At 33.8% G+C, this 19,910-nt stretch overlaps 1 protein-coding gene across 2 annotated transcripts in view; it reads right to left on the bottom strand.

The window, feature by feature from the left end:
• LOC145258239 (cubilin-like) overlaps positions 1-19,910 on the bottom strand; it is a 1,360,229-nt gene that overhangs the window by 494,353 nt on the left and 845,966 nt on the right. The window lies entirely within an intron of this gene.

Here is a 19,910-nt window from a genome sequence, read left to right as displayed (position 1 = left end):
TTAGCTCAGCATATGTGCTGCATTTCAAGTATATATCAACTATTTTTCTGTGTTTTGTACGTTACTTCTATTATTTCTTAAATTTTACCCACATAAGACTACCAGTTAGTGCATTTTACCTCATTTATACATTCCTCTTCGGTGTGGTCTGGCTCTATCGCATTTTCCACATTCTTTTTTCCTTTACAGACTTCTTTATATGCCCATATTTTTGGCTTTTGAACCACAGTAAGGGAGCTGGAATGTATTGTTCTATTTTTACGTTTGAGTAGTCGATCTTTATTTCTTTAGATATTGTTGGTGTGTTGAAAGTTAATATATGTATTAGTAGTTATTTTGTGTTAATACGGTTGTGGCTGACCACTCCTTGTTTTTTCAATTCGGCTTTGAATTCTTACTCTGTTGGTAATGATAGCTCATAGCTTCGAATCATTCCCTTTTAAGTGTTTAGGCTTCTGAAAATTCTCATTTTAAGTAGAGATTGGGCATCTTTATAATTAGGTACTTCGACTTGCAAATTTTCGTCTATTTTTTAATTGTTTTTTTGCGATAATATCTTTTTCATTAGAAAACGTGATAAATGTCCAGTCGTTTCCTTTTCTATTAAGTTAATAACTTGGAATCTTGGAAAGTTTCCTTCGCATATAGATGGTACAGTTTTCTTAGTTTTGTATCTTTTTTTTCAACATCTGAGCTAGAGAGTTCAGAGTCACTAAAATTATTTCTTTGAAGGGTTTTTAGGGAGAAGTGTTTTTTTTTTTTCAACTATTTATTTTGGGGGTTTATTTTTTATCAACCACGCTTCCTATCCCCTCAAAGTACAATTTTAGGACAGAGTAAAGTGGGAACCCATTCGCCTTGACCATGTCGAGGCTACGTGGAGGATATACTCTTCTGGTATGGATTTCTCAAAAAACTTTCTATTTCCTGTTCATTATATCCTCAAAAATAAATATGTTCAGATTGAGTGTTGAGTTCTGGTCCTTCCAATTGATTGAGCCTTGCCACTGCCTTCTAGCACTTTTTTGCTTGGCAATTCCATTGAATGATAGTTTGAGTTTTTATTTGTGTTCTGTCATTGTATTTGTCTGGGAGTGTTTTGTCTTCTACCTCCATTTCCTCCAGTATCCCTATTTGGTTTCCTCCTCTTTAGGTTGATTGGGATATAGATCTTGGTTTGTCATTTGTTTTTACTTTAGTTTTCGTTTTATTGGGTGATGGTGTTGTTGCATTTGGTTTCTTTATAAGGATTGTTTTCATTTGATGAGTTTTTTCTTTTTCTTGGTTTCATTTAATTGTTTTTTTGGTTTGTTGGTTGTTTTTTTTTTTGTACTCTCTTTTGTAGGTTGATTATTTCCAGTGTTTAGGATTAGTGTTTTGATTTCTTTCATTAGGACTTTCATCTCTTATCAACGGAGATAGTTCTTCAGTTTTTATTTCTGGAGGGTATTTTATATAGCTTTAACAACTTTGATTTGTTTATTTCAGCTTCCTTGTTTACTTCTGAGTATTTTGCGTTCATAATTTTCCTGGCCTCGGGGAAGGTTATATTTTTTGTATACTTTATTGTTGTCATTTCTTTTAGCCATGTTTTGCATCCTTTGGAGTCAGCTGAATGGCTTTCACTACAGTTTGTGCATTTGGGGTCTTTTTTTGCAGTCACTATGATTTGAGTGTTCGCCACATCTTACAAACTGATTATTTGGTGCATTTGGATTGGTGATGTCCAAATTATTAACAATTGTAGCACCTTCGAAGGTTTGGGATGTATTTTTCAACGCTTACTTTTAGGTATCCAATTTTAATCTCACTTGGAAGATTTGTGGAGTCAAAGGAGGGTAGATATGTATTTTTCAATATAGTTTCTGCATTTCGTTTTATTCTTATTCTTTTTACATCTGTAACACTTTGGGGTGCTAGATTAGATAAAATTTCCTCAGTCGAGCGATTTGATAGTTCGCTGCATCTAATGACTCCTTTTGAGAAGTTTAGGTATGGGTGGGGATAAGTTTTAATTTTGATATTGTTAAAGGTTTGCCATTTGAGAATTTCTTTAGTTTGTGTTTTTTGTTTCAATTCGATAAGTATGGTGTTATTTTGCAGTCTTTTTATCATTTTGGGTTTTATTTTTTTGAGATAAATTTTTTTCCATGTGAAAGGTGAAATTTTATTTATTTCATTTTTTCAATGAAAATATTGAGTTTTCTTTGAGCATTTTTGTTCGTCCTCTGAACTTGAAATGTCGGCAACATCTGAAAAGCTTCTTTTGAGAGATTTTGGGGGGGAATAAAAGGCCATAATCAAATAAGATTGTTTTTTTTTTCATCATCTTTGCTCCCAATCCACCTTGGAGCCCTATATGGGAAGTGTCTGGGAGGAAACCCATTCACCCATGCTCAACAAGGATACAAGGATGATATACTCGATTTTGGTGATATCTTTCATGAGCGCCTATCTTTCTTTGATGATACTATGGGATATGTAGTAATTTAAAAGGTTTGCAGGCATGTCATAGATATTTTCACTTTGTTGATTGACCCTCAGCCACCGCTTTCCACCATATATTAGGAAGTAGATGTTATTTGTGGGGAGGGGATAGGCATGTTGTGTTAATGGTAGGTTTATGGGATGGGCAATATATGGTGGGGCTTGCCGTGACCAGCCAACTGATTGGATCGGCCCTTCTACTAGGTCTAGCCTAGTAAGGGCCAAAGTGGTGTGTTGGGAAGTGGGGGTACTAAAACATGACCTCCAAGTCTCTCAACCACCAGGATCCCGACCTAATGATATTACTGTAATGGTATGGCCAATAAGTAGCCCCATGCAGGGGGGCAGTCGGCACATTCTAATACCCTGCCGAAGGGGTGTAGTTGAATCTGATCGATTGTAAAAACTTTATATCTCCAGTTGTTTGTTTCTTTAAATAATTATTCATGGATTTTAGTTTGGTTGTTGTTATTTTTTTTTTTAAGAAACCAGTAGGGAAGTAGGGGTGGAATGACAAAAAGAAAAAAAAAAGATGTGGGGGAGGGGCGGGGCTGTTTTTGTTTTGGGCTTTGCAGAACATGCTTTAGTTGTGCAAAAATTAAAAAGTAAAAAACAAAAAAAGGAATGTGTGAATTTGAATTCTTGAGAGGATGACACTAAAAACACAACCAGATACTATACTAATTCTACCCGAGAGGACAAAGTAGCGCCTGGTGTGATTTTATAACAACATAAACAAAAACTACTTTAAACCTAAAGGAGGAGTTAATACCTAGGTTAGTGATATCATAACAGAACATATTACACTACACCCTAACTTTGAAAGCTAATACATTAGTCTGAAATAGTACAGTAAACCTTATTGAACAGTAATAGATAATAGTACTAGACAAAAATGGTCGGCTTCAGACAAGACAAAAACAAATCTCCATGAGTAATAGATATAATTTTCTAAATAGACATTTGAGTTTATAGATTATTTTTTTAATAATATTTCCAAATAATGTCAATAAAGTTAAGGGTAAAGATAAAGGTGCATGTACCCCCTGACGCTGGGGCGTATGTTTTACTAAATTCATTTTCCTAAACAAGTGCCACCAATCTTCTATTTACGGCTTTAAATAGCCAACTATGATCCATCAAATATCAACAATTTCTCGCCTGCGGACCGATCGAAATAGCAAGCGTTTTATGTTACCCAAACGCCTGACAACATTCTCGGAATTTTCATCATCGAAGTGTACACTGAAGATAAAATGACGGTAACTTGATCCACATGCCGTCCCAAATGGCCTTCCTAATAAGTCTTTAAAAGTTTCTGAAAATTCAGTGTGTTGTCGAAATGTGTGAGGATAAATTTCAGACCAGACTATTTTGGATATTAATAGGCTATAAGTAGTACAGTGTCGCAGTAATCTTCCACGCTGTTGACAATATCTATCTTATTCCATGACCTTGGACACAATTGAAAAAAAAGCCATATACCAAGATCAACGTATTTTACAAGGAGGAAAATAGTATTCCTTATTTTGTATTTGGAATTATTGCAATAATATTGTGGTGACCACACAAAAAAACATCAATAAATTGAAAATGTTTTTGTATTTTTATACAAATGAATCGGCACTTATTAATGTCCTACAGACACTCGAGGACAATGGACAATTTAATTGCATCGTCAGGTGAAACAACATACTAAGGGGGTTGAAAACACTAACTGAAACTGGGTAAAATTTGATATCCACAAAACTTCAGAAAAAATGCATCGTTTTCGTTTCAATAAAACAAAGAACATTCTCTTTTCATACTTGTTATATTTCCCCTCTTTTCAAAATAGCGTACAATTACGAATATCTCTTGTATCAAATAATCGATGTACATTGTGAAATTTATTTATTACAAAAACCAAAGATGGGAGGTATACTATTTGAGAAATATTTGGAATCAAGTCTTCTCTTGCTGTTATTTCAGATCATTTGAAACTATAGCAGGTTTTAGCCATCCTTCCGTCAAGCACAGAGGTTTGGGGAAAATTAAGAAAAAAAATGACAAAAATAAGCTCTGGATGATAGATTATCTCCTTAATGTGCGGCGTTAAGGGCAAATATCATATAGCCCACTACAAAATACAGGTCATTACCTTTCCAACGAGCTGTCATTTGTTAAATTCTGATCAATAGTCGCTGAGATTTGGAACTAATAAAATTGCCAAAAAAGGTGATATATATATATATATATATATATATATATGTATGTATATATAGATATACACACACACACTGGTAGCCATATTGAATATCGAAATGCTGATATCTTTGATTATCTGTATGAAAATTTGCAGCCTTTTTGAAGATCATAATACTATTCTATGGTTAAAATTTTATGACAATTGGTAAAAAAAACAAACTATTTTCAAATCAGTAAAATATGCCCCAATTTGCCTACATTTGTTTTATATATATATATATATATATATATATATAAGGTAAAATTAAAAGCCAAAAACAATGCGAGATTTTTTTTTTATAAAGTAAAATAAAATGAAAACAAAAGAAATTTCTTTTTTTTGTTGTTTGTTTTTTCTTTTTCACACAAATTTTAACTCTAAACAACAGTAATTTTTTTTTTCTGTTGTATTCAATGGTGTTATAAATCTCAATATATTTCAGACTTATTAGTCCTTTTTCAAAAGGACTAATAAGGACTTTTTGAAAAAGGACTAATAAGTCTGAAATATATTGAGAATTATAACACCATTGAATACAACAGAAAAAAAAATTACTGTTGTTTAGAGTTAAAATTTGTGTGAAAAAGAAAAAACAAACAACAAAAAAAAAGAAATTTATTTCTTTTGTTTTCATTTAATTTTACTCTATAAAATAAAAATCTCGCATTGTTCTTGGCTTTTAATTTTACCTTATAATTTTCTTCAACAATGCTTCAAGCAAACTACAATCTACTTATATATATATATATATATATATATATATTAGTCCTGGTAGGCCAGCTCTAGTTTTCGGTTGTCTCCTCTGTGGTCTTGCAAGGTCACTAATATACACTTATATTTGAACTTGACAATCTATGTTCAATTTAACAGTTCATTATAAGGTGTAGAAACGTATCTATAATTTTGTTAGCCTCATCCATTCATTTATGAACTTCCTCTCTCCAAGACGTGGGATTGCTGGTCTCAGTCTTTTCTATACAGACTATTATGTCATGTGTTCTTCGTGACTGTCTGATCTGTCCCAATTTTTCTGTATTCCAGTTCGTTTGATTACTTCGTGCAGTGATCGAAATCAATTCACGGTTTGGATACTTCACTATAATTCCACTTTCAATTCCAATAGCTTCTTTTCAAGAACTGCAGGCTTATGGACCTCTATTCTTGCTGACTATTTTCCTCTTACATACGTCGTTTTCAGAAGTCTAGCCAAAACTTATCTCTTGTCTTGGAAACAAGTGTCTTTTATCTTGTTAGTTCCTTAAATTTAGTAGCTTCATGCATTGTCTGGAGTGATGTCTTAATTTTTTTTTAAGAAAGAGTCATCATTTATCAAGGCCCGGAGGCTACTCAAGAATAAGGTTAATGAATATATGGTAGTCAAAAGGACAATATCGTAGTAATCGTTAGTAGTGGACATTTGATAAGTTAGATTACTTAAGAGGACGGCTCGTCAAGAACTTGTTTATGCTGGACTTTAAGAAAACCATATTGTAGTCAGCTGAAAAGCAGGGAAGCGGAAGAGTTCCACAGGCGTGCAGTTCTAAGTAAAAACTTTGTTCATGGAATCTACGTTTAGGGTTAGGAACAGATAAAAAGCGGGGGAAATTATTGATAGTGGTTTCAGTTAGACGAGTGTTTTTCATGAAAGTTTGGTGAGAGAGAGAGCATAAATTGGAACTCAGATAAGCACTTGTCATGAAATTAACGATAAAGCAGAGACTGGCTCACAACGTCTCTTCTGTGGAAAAGAGGTTGCAGGGAAGAGAAAAGGGCATCCCGCACTAGGCTATGCAGTCTATTTTGAACGCTGTCAATGCAGGATAAGCTGCTTTTAGCAGCTCCTGCCCAAATGTGGCAACAGAATTCCATCCCTGGACGTTCTTGGCACTTATACAGGTAGAGAATTTGCATCAGGAATGAGATATCTACTGGAACGGAGAAAGATCCCACTATTTTTCCAGCAGCCTTAGCAACAGATTTGATGTATGTGTTCCATTTCAGATCAGAAGTAAAAGCCAGACTAAAAACTTTGTCAAAACATGGAGCCTCTCCAAGATTAGAGCCATTCATTTCAATTTATGCCAGATACGATCAGAACGTCGATGATGTAAAGATGGAAGCTTAATTTTAGATGCATTAAAATTAACCAGCTACCTCCAACTCCATTGCACTACGTGCTCAAGATCAGAGGAGAGAGAATCAGAGAGAACTAGGTCATTTACGTTCCATGAAGTGTTGCCATAGTAGTGTCGTCATATATGTCTATGTAAGATCTAAGCATGTGTTTTGGGAGATCACTGTGGTAGATCAAGAAGAGTGTTGGGCCCAGAATGGACGCCTGATAATAAAATGTGTATATGTATGTATATAAAGGCCACTGTTAGTCTAGGGTTACAATGAATATCTCCTGTAAAGATGAATGCGCACATAGTTAAAGATGAACTAATGGCTACACACTCCTAAACTAGATTTCTTCTGTGTTAAGCAGAAGTTCAAGATGATTGGAAACAGTCTTATTTTGGAGCTTTCCTCTTCCTCGGCTAGTTACACAACTAAATCTTTAGAGTCTATCCCCCCTACTATTTAATCTGTTTTTGAAAGATTATATATGTAATAATACTTTTCTCAATTGTCCAAGTAAAATTAATTCAGAGCTTTGGCAGATTTCTCTCTCTCATATATTGATTTTACAGGGTGTTCCAAAAGATGTACTCACACATCGAATAACGATATAATCTGTCTGAATGAACACACAGAAATATAATACCTTTGCATATATAAGAAATTTAATTGAAGAATCATGTTCGCAAATGTGCAAATTTATGACATTATCCAGACAACGCTGAAACCAGTTCAAGTAGAGTACATTTTTGAGATACGATACATGTGATTTTCAATGCATTTCGATTTCGGTACAAATTTACTTTTACACATGTTCATTGTAAAAATTCAGAGCTCACTGGATCAAATCGAAAATATCATCTAAACATCCTTACGTTTTAATGTTGAGCTTTAAAAATTGAGACAGACAAATATCCTATTTACCCCCGCCTAAAATGACTGGGTAATATACGTGACAGGTTTGCCAAACAAATAACGCTGACAGTTCGACAGTGTTTGTTTTTCTAGTTAGTTTTAGCTATTATAAAATTCTATATCCAGCAAAATATTTTCACACACACACACAGACACTAATGTTATATACATGCATACTTTATATAAAAGATAAATATTTTGAATTTAAGTATATTTATGCACTGTTTTCACAATACCGCCATTCGGAATACAAAAGAAAATCAAGTAAAGATCCTAATTGGTGTGCGTTTTGTAATTAAAGATACAAAATAAAGTTAATGCACGCATAACAGAACACGCTGCGATTTTACAACTGACAACGAGAAAAATGTTTAGAAGTAAAAAGTTAACTTTGTCGAAAACATTCAATTAGAAGCCATTTTGAAACGCGCCTAATTGAAAACGATAATTGGCAAACCGCTCACGAGGCATTAAAATGCTTTGGGCTTCCCAAGGAAATTTTTACTTCAGTTTATTAAGAATTCAAAAGTAAATGAACCATAGGTAATCTATATATTAGAATCTGATTGCCAGGGTAGAGACAAACAGCAAATCGATAAAGACAATACTATCTTTAGACAATTCGAATTACAAATGTTCATATTCTGGATTTGGGGGGTGGTGAGCAGAGGGGAAATAAGAACTGATAATTTGTATTGCTATTTTAACTACTATTCTCATCTTGCTTGATATGTTCACATTTCGTTCACATTTTTTTCAAACTTCAGAATCTTTATTTAGCTTCTCCCTAAGTAGATCGACACAAAGTCAAGTGTGGATTAACCATTTTGACCCCGCCATTCTTAGAAACTGTGTGACTATAGTCAAAGGCGACCTTAAGCTTTCCTTTCTTTTAGCTGCTACATCAATGTGTAATGTAGGGACCATTTCATTCCCCGGACCGCTTCACTTGCCCTTGATCCGCCCTTGTAATGCTGAGTGTCTAACAAGACGGCATCAAATACTAGCTTTTCATAATCTTTGGTGACCCAATTCTGGATTTAAATTCGGTTTCCAAGCCCATTAGCAAACACTTACCAATCTGTAAAATACCTTCAACTAAATAAATACCTTGAAAATATTTGTTTAACTTATAAACCTATGTAAAATTTCCAACTTTATTTTTTACCTCAAGTCACCAATTCTCAAGGCCCAAACCAAATGTCACTCGAGCATAGACATTAATGAGTGTCAAGTAGTGAGCGATCACAATGGTGATCGGTTATGGTGGAAATTAGAACTTGCTTATTTAAGAGGACAAATCCATGAGAAATAGTTTACATTTGACTTGAAAGCGACTATGTTATAGTTATTTGGAAACTACACCCCCTATTTATTCCGTGAGAATAGATTGTTCTCGTTCTGGCACAGGAGTTAATTATTTTATTCTAGTAAATTTAGTGGAGCCATGGTGCAACAGAAAAGGGCGTTTATCGACAACCAGTTCTAAATGACGGTTTTCTGAAGATAGAACGTCTATTTCTGACTATAATACATTAAAAAAAAAATGCTTAATATTTGTATTCAGCCATGGCGGGTTAGGGTTACGGTTTCTGACTATAATCGATAATAACAAAAAAAACAAAAACAAAAAAAAAAAACAATGCTTTATATTTTTATGCAGCCGTGGCTTACTAAATGACGGATATCCACATAAATAGGTTAAATAAATAGTTTAGTTTAAAATTCCTTGTAGCTTTCAGCATTCGGTAATAATTACAATGTTCGTAAGAAAAAAAAAATAAAATAAAAATAAAATCATTCTTAAAATAAATCGGAGATTTTTATTTGTTTTCCTACCCTCGACTAAAACAATGCCTGGCTTATATTTTATTTTTCCTTCATTAACACGATTTTAATGTTATTAAATATTGCTTTAAAGTAACTTTATTAATATAGAAATAGAGTTTAGTTTTATAGTTAATAGAATGCACTTTTTTAAAAACCGATATGCCGATATCAAAGCTACTTCATCGAATATCTTGCTAATTTGGCAGGCCGAGAGCAAACTCAATGCGTTTCCACCAATAATGCCGAAGAGAGGAACTCGTAAAGTTAAGTTATTCATGCATACATAGAATAAAATGCTCAACGAAGCTGAGAGCAAACTTAATCTGCATTGCTAAAGAGGTGTAATTTGAAATTACGAATACAGTAGCAATAAATTTAAATGAAAGAATATGAGTAAACATTAAAAGCTGAAATCTGGATGATATTCCCAACGTGGGAGTGGGAAAGGCCTCCATTTTTTCTAATGGTCTACTATGCACGCTCGTTGACATGACATTCGTAGGCATGTAATTCCCCTCAATTCGTATATTAATTGCCGGTAGTCTGGAGGAAAGATAAAAACCTATTGAGTCAAGGGTAACTGTGACTGGGTTCGAATCTCCTGACTAGCCACCCGCTAACTACACTGACGATTGCGTAGGAATCAAGCACTAGTAGCTGTAGGTATTATTATTATTAATTTGAAGAGAATAAGAGATACACACACACATACTGCAGGATATCCCGTTGTGGGTCTCTGCTAGGATTGATTTGTGAAAACAAGCAAAATGTCTGAGATGTTTATCGTTAGTTTTCTTTAATTCCTCTTGGGTAATTAGAGGCTGATATTTTGTTTTATTTTCTAGCTTGCAGAGGTTTAAAATTACTTTTGGAGTCCAAGGTGGGATATTTGGTATCATCTTATTTCATTTTCGTTAAGTCTAGCTTGTTCTGTATCTTACATCACAAATTCTATTGGAAAACGAAAATGTTCTATAGATTTTTCACATAATCTATATAATATTCTGTTTGTTCCTTCATACGTACGTTACATTTTGAAAAAAAGCCGAACTGCTTCAAAAAAAAAAAAAAAAAAGTAAAATTCGCAAATCTGGCTTTAAAAATGCCAATCTGGCAAGCTTGGACAAAAATAGGAGAATGATCTATCATTATATGAGCTTGGTGCAAACATTTTTTTTTTTATTAGATACATATGCGTCAAAAATCATTGTTTTTGCATCAACCTAATAATATATGATCATTGTTATAATTTTGTAAATAATGGACTCCTAGTAATGTCGACGTGCAACCGTTCTCTGCTTATTTTTGAAAATACCCACTTCCTAGCTTAAGTCAGTCAGTAAAATGTTATGTAAAAAAGAAGACCATTTGAAAGAAACAGGGCAAAAAAATCTAAAAGGTGCTGGACTAAAGGAGGAAATTAAGGATTGTCTTTCACAGTGTAATTGTATTATTTGTAGTGAACTATGTATCACAATATCACTTTTTAAATATTTATCCATACTTAAATATTTATCTCATATAGGTCAGTGTTCTTTTTATAGAAATATTAATGAATTCATATTTGCTGCATGTTCTTATTTTTTCTGCACCCCCCCCAACTATTTTTTGTGCCACTCAGAAAAATATTTGTTAAGTAAATATATTTATCATTCTGTGGAGTCTCCACGGTTCTAACTAGTTTGAAATAATGTACTCTATACATATAAACCGTCTTGAATAATAGGAAAAGTGTTCGCTATTATGCCGGGAGAGGAGTGTTCAATCCTTTGTCAAATAAAAATGACTTAAAACCGCTAATTTACGCGCCGTTTGTAGACCACTGTATAAGGTGGAAATCAAAGATAGCAAAATAACCGTGGAATTAGTGTAGTAGCTTATTAAAAGAAGCCTTTGAGTTACCTTCAACTATGTTCGCCCAATTTACTTACACTACATATACAATCTATCAATCTGTGTCTAGGGATGAAATCAAAAACAAAAACCTATACCAAGATTAAAACATTTTTTTTTCAAAATTTTACAAGGAATCCAATGTTTGTGTAATGCATTTATGAATCATTAGCTTTAAATATTTCAAAATAGCAATGCCAACTGACTTATTGTTTGTCATTTATAACTTAAAAATTATTTTTTAAAAATGGAATAAAAATCCAAATTGTATATGTGGTAACACCATAGAGGTGAATAAGAGGGTTAGTTGGTTGGTTGTTTTTGTTTTACGGCATATCAACCCTTTTCAGGTTATTTAATGCCAAATCCAGTGATTGGGAAGAAAGATTTTTTAATAGAGTATATTTGTTTTTTTTTTTGTTTTTTTTTCAAGTCGGTTTCTATTAAACCCATAGTTGGGACCCTAAAACGTACTACCACTCCGGGTCAGATTGGGCCTGGGAGCAATGGCAATAAAAGGATGGCTCAACACTCCCCAAAGCCCGCAAGCTGTGGCCTCACCATATTTCGACTGCTGATTACATCCGATTTTCTCTGCACTTACAGAATTCGACAATCATGGTTTTATCTTCGTATATAGTAAGGTTTGTGTGCATCTGTACATAGGACCCATTCTTGAACTAATTAATGGCTCTTTATAAGTTTTGGAACACAGCTGTCAGACATACTTGGTCGTAATCTGGGCTATATTTTTCTTTAATTTAGTTGAATGCAAAGAATGTATAAAAAGAAAAAATAAGCGTGAAACACTATGGGAACATTTAGAAACCTTCGATTTTTGTACAATTTCAACAAGTCCGTAAATTGTAGTTTCTTTTGAATATAGGGGTTTTAAGAGGCATAATATTGGCTGAGACTCCCATTTGGAAATGAAAATCTTTTCAACTTTGCATGGAATTTCATCCATAGTCATTATCACCAATTAAGATTCTCTGGATTTTAATTTCGTGTTAAGCTTTAAAATGAAGATATTTTCTAGAATCAGTATCATGTAATGGACTTCGATTAATATCGATTAGTATTATATTTTTATTTTAATCTTCATACTCATAATGAAAACTTATAGATCCTGCAAAATGGTAAACCCTGAGATGATTAAATCTCAAAGTACTCGCTCTAGTCCGTTAACTTATACTATTTTAAACAGCTATTTGTTTCTATATAAAACTAGCAGGCCACCCAACGTTGCCCGGTCATAAAATACGTTCAAATATTATAATTAATGTAGATTTCCTATGTATTATAAACAGACATACTGTAGGTATTAAATATAACGTTAAATTCCTTGAAAAAAAAGTAAAGTAAAATAACGAAAATAAAAATAACGGAAATAAACTGAGACATGTGCATGCGAGTATTGTTTATTTCTAAACAATTCACTTCTTGTAAATAAAAAAGAAATACCCGATCTGAGATCGAAATCAAAACCTAAACACAGTTCGATAACAAGTAGGCCAACTTAACACGATCTTTAAAAACGTGTTTTTAACCCTGCTTATATTACGGATAAGGAATGTGTCATGTGAACGATTCACGCATGCGCATTCATGAAACAGTTGACTAACAGATAATAAATTCAATGATCCCGCGTACCAATTGTTCCATTTTGACCCCTTACCAGCCCTTTTCCGGATGAAAACCGATAAAAAGTTTCACATATCTGAATACCCTATATACTAAATTTCAAGTCTGTAAATAAAAGATTGGTTGAATATATAGATTGAGAAGTATACTCACACACATATTCTCACTTTTAGAAATATATAGATTATCGTACTCAAAAACGCGATCAAATTGGTAATAGATATATAAGAGTTTATAATCTGTTTCCCCACTGCAAACGTTATTTTCTGTAACTGTTGAGTTGCATAAAATCTTAATAGTCCATTTTTGTGCAGTTTGCTTGCAACTTCCTAGAACTGGAGCTTTGGTAAGTAAGCTGTTCTCTTTATCTGCGTAAAACGGTTCCTACATTAATTTATATGAATCACATAAGAGGCCTGGGTGGTTTACGAACGCTAGATCCATTTTTCTATGGTGAAATTATCATGTGATCTGGTTTTACTGACGACTACTCTGTTGTTCCTCGTCACACTTTCATATAAGCTGAGCTTTAAGAATGAAGAAGTAAAAACAGGAAGGAAAGAAAAATGGAAGAATGAAACAGGAGTAAATTGTTTGGTCGTTTCGTTTTACAGCACATCAACCCTTTTTTCGGGTTATTTTTAATTAATCTAGTCATTTTGGTAATAGTTTTTATGCTTTAAGTTCTTTATGCCTTCCAACCTTTATTCATGGGGGTTCGTTTGATTGCATGTAAACACCTTTCAGATTTTCCCATTTTGGCAAACATTCTAGGAATTTAGTTCTTGCTATCCTAAAATATTTACAGCATTCGGTTTGGTTGTTTTATGGCATAGAAACAGTTTTGTGTTATTCAATACCGAATCGAGTTATTCTCGTAAAAGTGCTTCCGCTTCTAGTACTTTATATCTTCAAATCTTTATTCACGGTGTCTGGTTTGGTTGATTCATAGAATAAAACTGGTTTTTGTTTTAGGATTTGCAGAACATGATTGACTTTTGCAACAGTAAGGAAAAACAATGTCAATATTTAATACTCTTTAGACCAGGAAGTGGGTATATTCAAATATAAGCAGAGAAGGAAACACAATGGCCTAACAGAACACTAACAGGTTTTGCTTTTTTTTCATCTTACCGATCATGCTACAACAATATTCTCTATTACACTAGTAATAGAAATAATAACGTGGAGCATCCAAAAGTATTAGGCAAGATAGCCAGGTATGATGAGCAAGAAGTATTACTAAGACTACTAACATAACGAAGAATAACATTTTTCTGAAAAAAACAAAAAAACAAAACAAAAAAAGACCCAAAAAACAACACACACACACGCTTATGAGGATGCCAGCCTCGACTGCTACGACACAAATTGATGGTAAAGGGTTCAGGAGAACGGGAGGTCCGAAAATGAAAAGTACTAATCTCTATTAAAAGGGTACGGTGAATAGTTGGACTTTGAGAAAACTTGTTGCCACCAAATTGTTTTTAAATGGAAATTGCTCAAGACAAGGTGTGAAAGCACTATGTAAAGAGGTAACTGGATCGAAAGATGATGGTCTCAAAGGATAATATTTACGTTAATTGTAAACTAGAAAACGCTAGTAAGCATTTGTTGTGATAACTTGAAGTCATTTGCAACAGTTATTGAAAGAATCAGAGATTGTTTGAAATTTAAAGATAATGACTGATAATTACTCGAGTAAAAAAACCACAGTGAGTAATTAAAGACACTTATAATAGGGATAAAACTAAAAATAGTTATTATACTAAATCACAACAGCTAAATATCGCCCGTTTGTCAGAGTTCCGATATAGTTTACTGTTGTAGCTTCCATCCTATAAATAACAGTCAACTCTTACACTTGCTATAAAGGCCGGGAGAATATGACTTTCAGTTATACACACTTGGTACGCGGACTGACGTATAACCATTTCTCTTTATTTCTTGTATTTGCTTTGCTTTTCAATATACTTTGTGGGTCTTTCTTCTGATCGTTTAATCGTCTACAACACTAGTGACAAGAGATTATAAGGAACATGAATTCTGTAGCCCGCAACATTTATATAAAAGGCGAGGGATTTTAGTCAAGAGAATATTTAAAAATTTAAATCAGACTTTATTAAAATATGGATAACCCTGACCACCGACTTATGGTTGTAGAGGGCGCAAACATTTTGCCAACCCTTGCTGTTGTCGACAACACAATACATGAATCAGATATTTATATTAGATGATTTTTGCATCAATGATCAGAAATTTGGCTTCAGAGACCAGTTTCATAGATCTAATGAAATATTACAACATAATAAGGAATTCAATTTATTTGCGGCCGCTGCCAGCAGGGAAGGCGTTACTCTGTTAAATGAATACAGAATGGAAACGGCGGGTTCGTGCGAGATAATTGGATTGTGTACGAATAATTTCTTGACTGTTGCACCATGTCAGAAGCGGAAGCTAGTACGAGTCTGGAGAGAATAGCTACACGTTACCAATCAAATATATGGCTGTTTGTACACAGTCGAATTTCGCAGAATCGTCAAGGGAATGCGGCTTCAAATTACCTACGTTTTCATGGCGACAACCATATTATACGCAAACATTAAAAACTCTTAAAATACATTCAGATACAAGAAAACTGCTTCAGTAAATTATCATGAAATATTCTTTGAAAGTTATCTAGGATATGTGTGTCTTTTTCTTAAAAGCGGCAAACTAAATCAAAATTTTCACAAAATTGATGCATTAAATTAAGCTGTATATCAGTAATTATACGTCGAATGTTGTCTTCCAAGTAGTCTATCGTGTCTGGTTCATCAAAGTAAACATGGTACTTTACTTATCTACAACGAAAATAATCTTATCGTGTTAAATTACACGAACCAGGTAGCCAGTTGACTTTCCTGAAATATTTTTGAATATTTCTCTATGTAAATTGAAGGTTAGAGTCGTAAAGTATAGAGATAAGTGAAGTCAGTAAAGGAACAAACGATGAGATTCTATGGAGAATTCCTAAAGTGATCATTGAGAACATCGGCCGTGTAAAGTAAGACAGTGGTAAAAATAAAAGACAAAGTTGGAAAATATAGCGAAGAATGAAAAACGTAATACAGAGAAACAGAAACGGCATATATTACTAGAGACGGAGACAATTATACAGAAAGAGAGACATAGACAGAAGGATATAAAGTAACAACGCGATAGTTATGAAAAGAACGGGATGGAAATCGGGAGAAATAATGACATATAGAATAGGAGATAAAAAAAAAGAGATCGAGAAAAAATATATTGCACGAGTTCGAAGACGAGCTTTATCTGAAACAAAAGACAACGAAAAATGCAAAGTTCATCTAAATATAACTTGATCTGCCAACCACTGACACGGCTGCCATTCGTGCCTTGGGATCAAATCTGGCTATAACGAATTGTAAAAAAAAAAAAAAAAAATGACACTTGTGGGAAAAAGTGAAAGAGAAACCATTCGACTCATGGAATCTAATCAAATGAATTCAAGTCGAGGAAAAATCAATTAATTCGTTAGGCCGAGCAAACTAAACTGCTCACCTTTACTGTCACTCAAAGTTGCAATGGATGAATTCACTTTCAATTTATCGACACATGTCATCCGTTCAAGTTGAAAGTTGTTGACTCGCATCTATGTTTTTTTTTTCACAGATTTCATGGTAAACTATGATTGATTTCGCAAAACTATTTACTTTTCTCAAGTTTCAAAATGAAATGACGACTTCCACATTGAAATAAAAGATAGTGTTACTACGGCAAAATGATACACCGAAAAGAAACTGAGAAACCCCTACTTAAACTGAAATGAGTTCAGGTCTTCAGCTGATTGAATATATTCATATGGGGGGGGCATTAGAAATAAAGTATAGAAAGTGAGAAAAATAGAAACAGTACAATGGATGAGACAGAAAAAGAAGTCCGAATAACAAAGAAAGAAAAGGACACAGGCGCACAGTGTCGAGGGAACCTGGAGAGAGACAGGCGCACAGTGTCGAGGGAACCTGGAGAGAGACAGGCGCACAGTGTCGAGGGAACCTGGAGAGAGACAGGCGCACAGTGTCGAGGGAACCTGGAGAGAGACCGATATGGTACCAAGAGCGGAGACGTTTAAGAGAGGTAGAAAAAGTCAGAAAGATAGCTATAAAAATATGGAAACAGTTATTGTCAGAATAACATACGGAGGGCAAACTAGGATAGAAAATTCAAATACACAAAATGAATAAGAATTTAATCTCAAAATGAAAAATAAAATGGCAAACTTTGTCTATAGTTTACATTACATGCAAACCCTCTGATAACAATAAGCCTGATTAGCTTACGACTAAACCGTATTATAACACTGGTGTTTGTCCTATCACCGAAGTTAATTGACTTAGCTTAGTTATTTACTATGTGACTATTTGGGAAAAGAAAATACTGTAGCAAACACTCTACTCGGGTTATAAATGGCTAATATTCTGATGAGCGTACTATGAATTACCATCCTGAAGTATTTCAGACCATGTGATGTTGTTTAGATCACAACAATTAGACATTTTACTAAAAACTATAAGATACCCACTGGCCACTTCCAATTTTTTGTCCTTAGTTGTATTTATCGCGAAAGACACCATATCCCGTTTTCTTTTTTTTCTCACACTTAGAGATTTACCTTTTGTTTTTACCAGTTCTGACAAACGTGAAAACTGGGCTGTCTTATTTAGAAGGGAGAGTCTGACGAATCCTCCCAACTTTTGCTTATTTGTTTTGCCCACACTCCCCGTTTTATACCAATGAAATCTTTGTATATAAATATATATACGAAGAAAATAAAGCCATATAGGTTTTGAATTATCTATAGTAGGATGGCCTCTAGCGTAAATGGTGCATTACAGTGATCGAGATGATATTAGTGCGGAGTAGGTTATATATTTTCAACACTTTAAACCAAGGCTGAACAACGAAGCCCACTTTCCACAAAGTTTTGTTTGCTTTGTGTCTAACTTGTTTTATATATAAATTGTTAAATATAATTTGAAAATAAATATTTTACAGTCTAGTATTTCTTCTGACACTACATTTCAGCTGTTATGACTAGAAATCGTTCAATTCTGAGGCAAGTATTTATTTTATTCTAATCTACAGTGCATCTTTTTGGAGACTGGATTGTTCTCCACATTAAAAAAAAAAAAAAAAAAAAAAATCAACCTTGTGTCACATTGGTCTCATAAGAAGACGGGTAAATAGGAATATTTCTAGCAAAATCCAGCGTCTCTCAGAAGATGAAAAAGTCTTCAGTTTTAAAGAGTTAAATTATAGAAATGTTATCTCTACCGTGGAAACCGTAGACATTTTTGAATCGATTCTGACTGTATTGATCAGAGGAGGCTTGTTTGAACACCGCAATAAGAAATATTCGGACCTGTCGAAATATTGATTTAAGGCTAATTAAAAGGATCAGACAAGTCAGAAAGGTCATGATTTGGGGTTTCAGTACAGTTTTTCTTTTCCTCTTTTGTTCTCAATGAAATGTAACGACTTTAGCATTTTAATCTATTTCGAGTTCAGCCTGATAAAATATTCTTTCAACGCGTTCATTCGGTTTTATGTTTTTACGTCATGTCAAGCCTGTTAATTGATTGCAATGTATCTTCGGTTTCTTACACATCTTTCTTCACAGAAGAGATGTTGCTTATCTCTCTACTCTATCGTTACTTTCATGAAAGATGTCTGATTTAGCCGCGATCCTCGCTTCATTCTTGAAACACATTCACAGCAAGAACTCTCTTCGTTACTACAACGAACATAACTCTCTGAAATTTGTTCTGTTCGCTATTACCTTTCCTCACAGAGCAAATGTTGCTAGTTTCTACTTCAGCGTTACTTTCACGAAAGTTGCTCGATTGAGCTTCAATCTCTGATATGCCCTTTGAGAAACATTTACGCCGTGAACTCGCTTCGCCCCCACAAAAGAACACAACCCTTTCTTCTTTCGCATGTCCAGCCCCAGGAAATACTTCCACCAACAGAACTTCTATCGCAACGATTTCACGCCTGCGGAATACATTGTCAAGGGACTGCTTCCCTGCAAACCGCAACACAGTCGTCTTCAAATTATATATCAGCACACTCCTGTCATATAGCGTAAAGATATGTAAATACATAGTAAATTCAAGTAATCATTAATCGTCCCGCAAAGTTCTACATATTTCAATTAACTCCCCTACCCTCTTACTAACCAATGTCCTTGAGTGGCATTCGACCTTTATAAGTAGTATCTCTCTTACATGAAAAAATCCTTATTGCTTAAGATTTTTTTTATTAGACATTCTCCCATTTTTACGATACATCAACCATTTTAAGAAAATCTAATATCGAAACAATTCATATCCTAAATTATCTATACATTAATACGATAGCGTGTGGGCTATTTTCTGTGTCATGCTTATATCCGGGTCGTTTGATAGTTACGTACTTTCATTTCTTGTAATAAATAATTTTACCAAGAATTCTTCATAAGTTTTGGTTTCGGTTATAGCTAATGGCACTCCAATAATAAATTTTTAAAAAATAATTTTATCAAGAATCCTCCATAAGTCTTGGTTTCGGCTTCGATTTCAGCTGATGGCACCTTAGAAATCTATTTTTATTTTATAAATAATTTTTTCAAGAATTCTTCACAAGTTTTGGTTCCGATTTAAGCTGATAAACTCAAGTCATATAGATCTATTTTTTTATTTTTGAAATCGCAACTTTATAATGTATTAAAATCGATAGAACATTATAATAT

This window comes from Euprymna scolopes, chromosome 3 (genome assembly GCF_053919585.1).
Source record: "Euprymna scolopes isolate OS-2025 chromosome 3, ASM5391958v1, whole genome shotgun sequence".
Lineage (NCBI taxonomy): Eukaryota > Metazoa > Mollusca > Cephalopoda > Sepiida > Sepiolidae > Euprymna > Euprymna scolopes.
The sequence above is the reverse complement of the archived record's forward strand: the minus strand, read 5'-3'. Positions and strand labels throughout refer to the sequence as shown.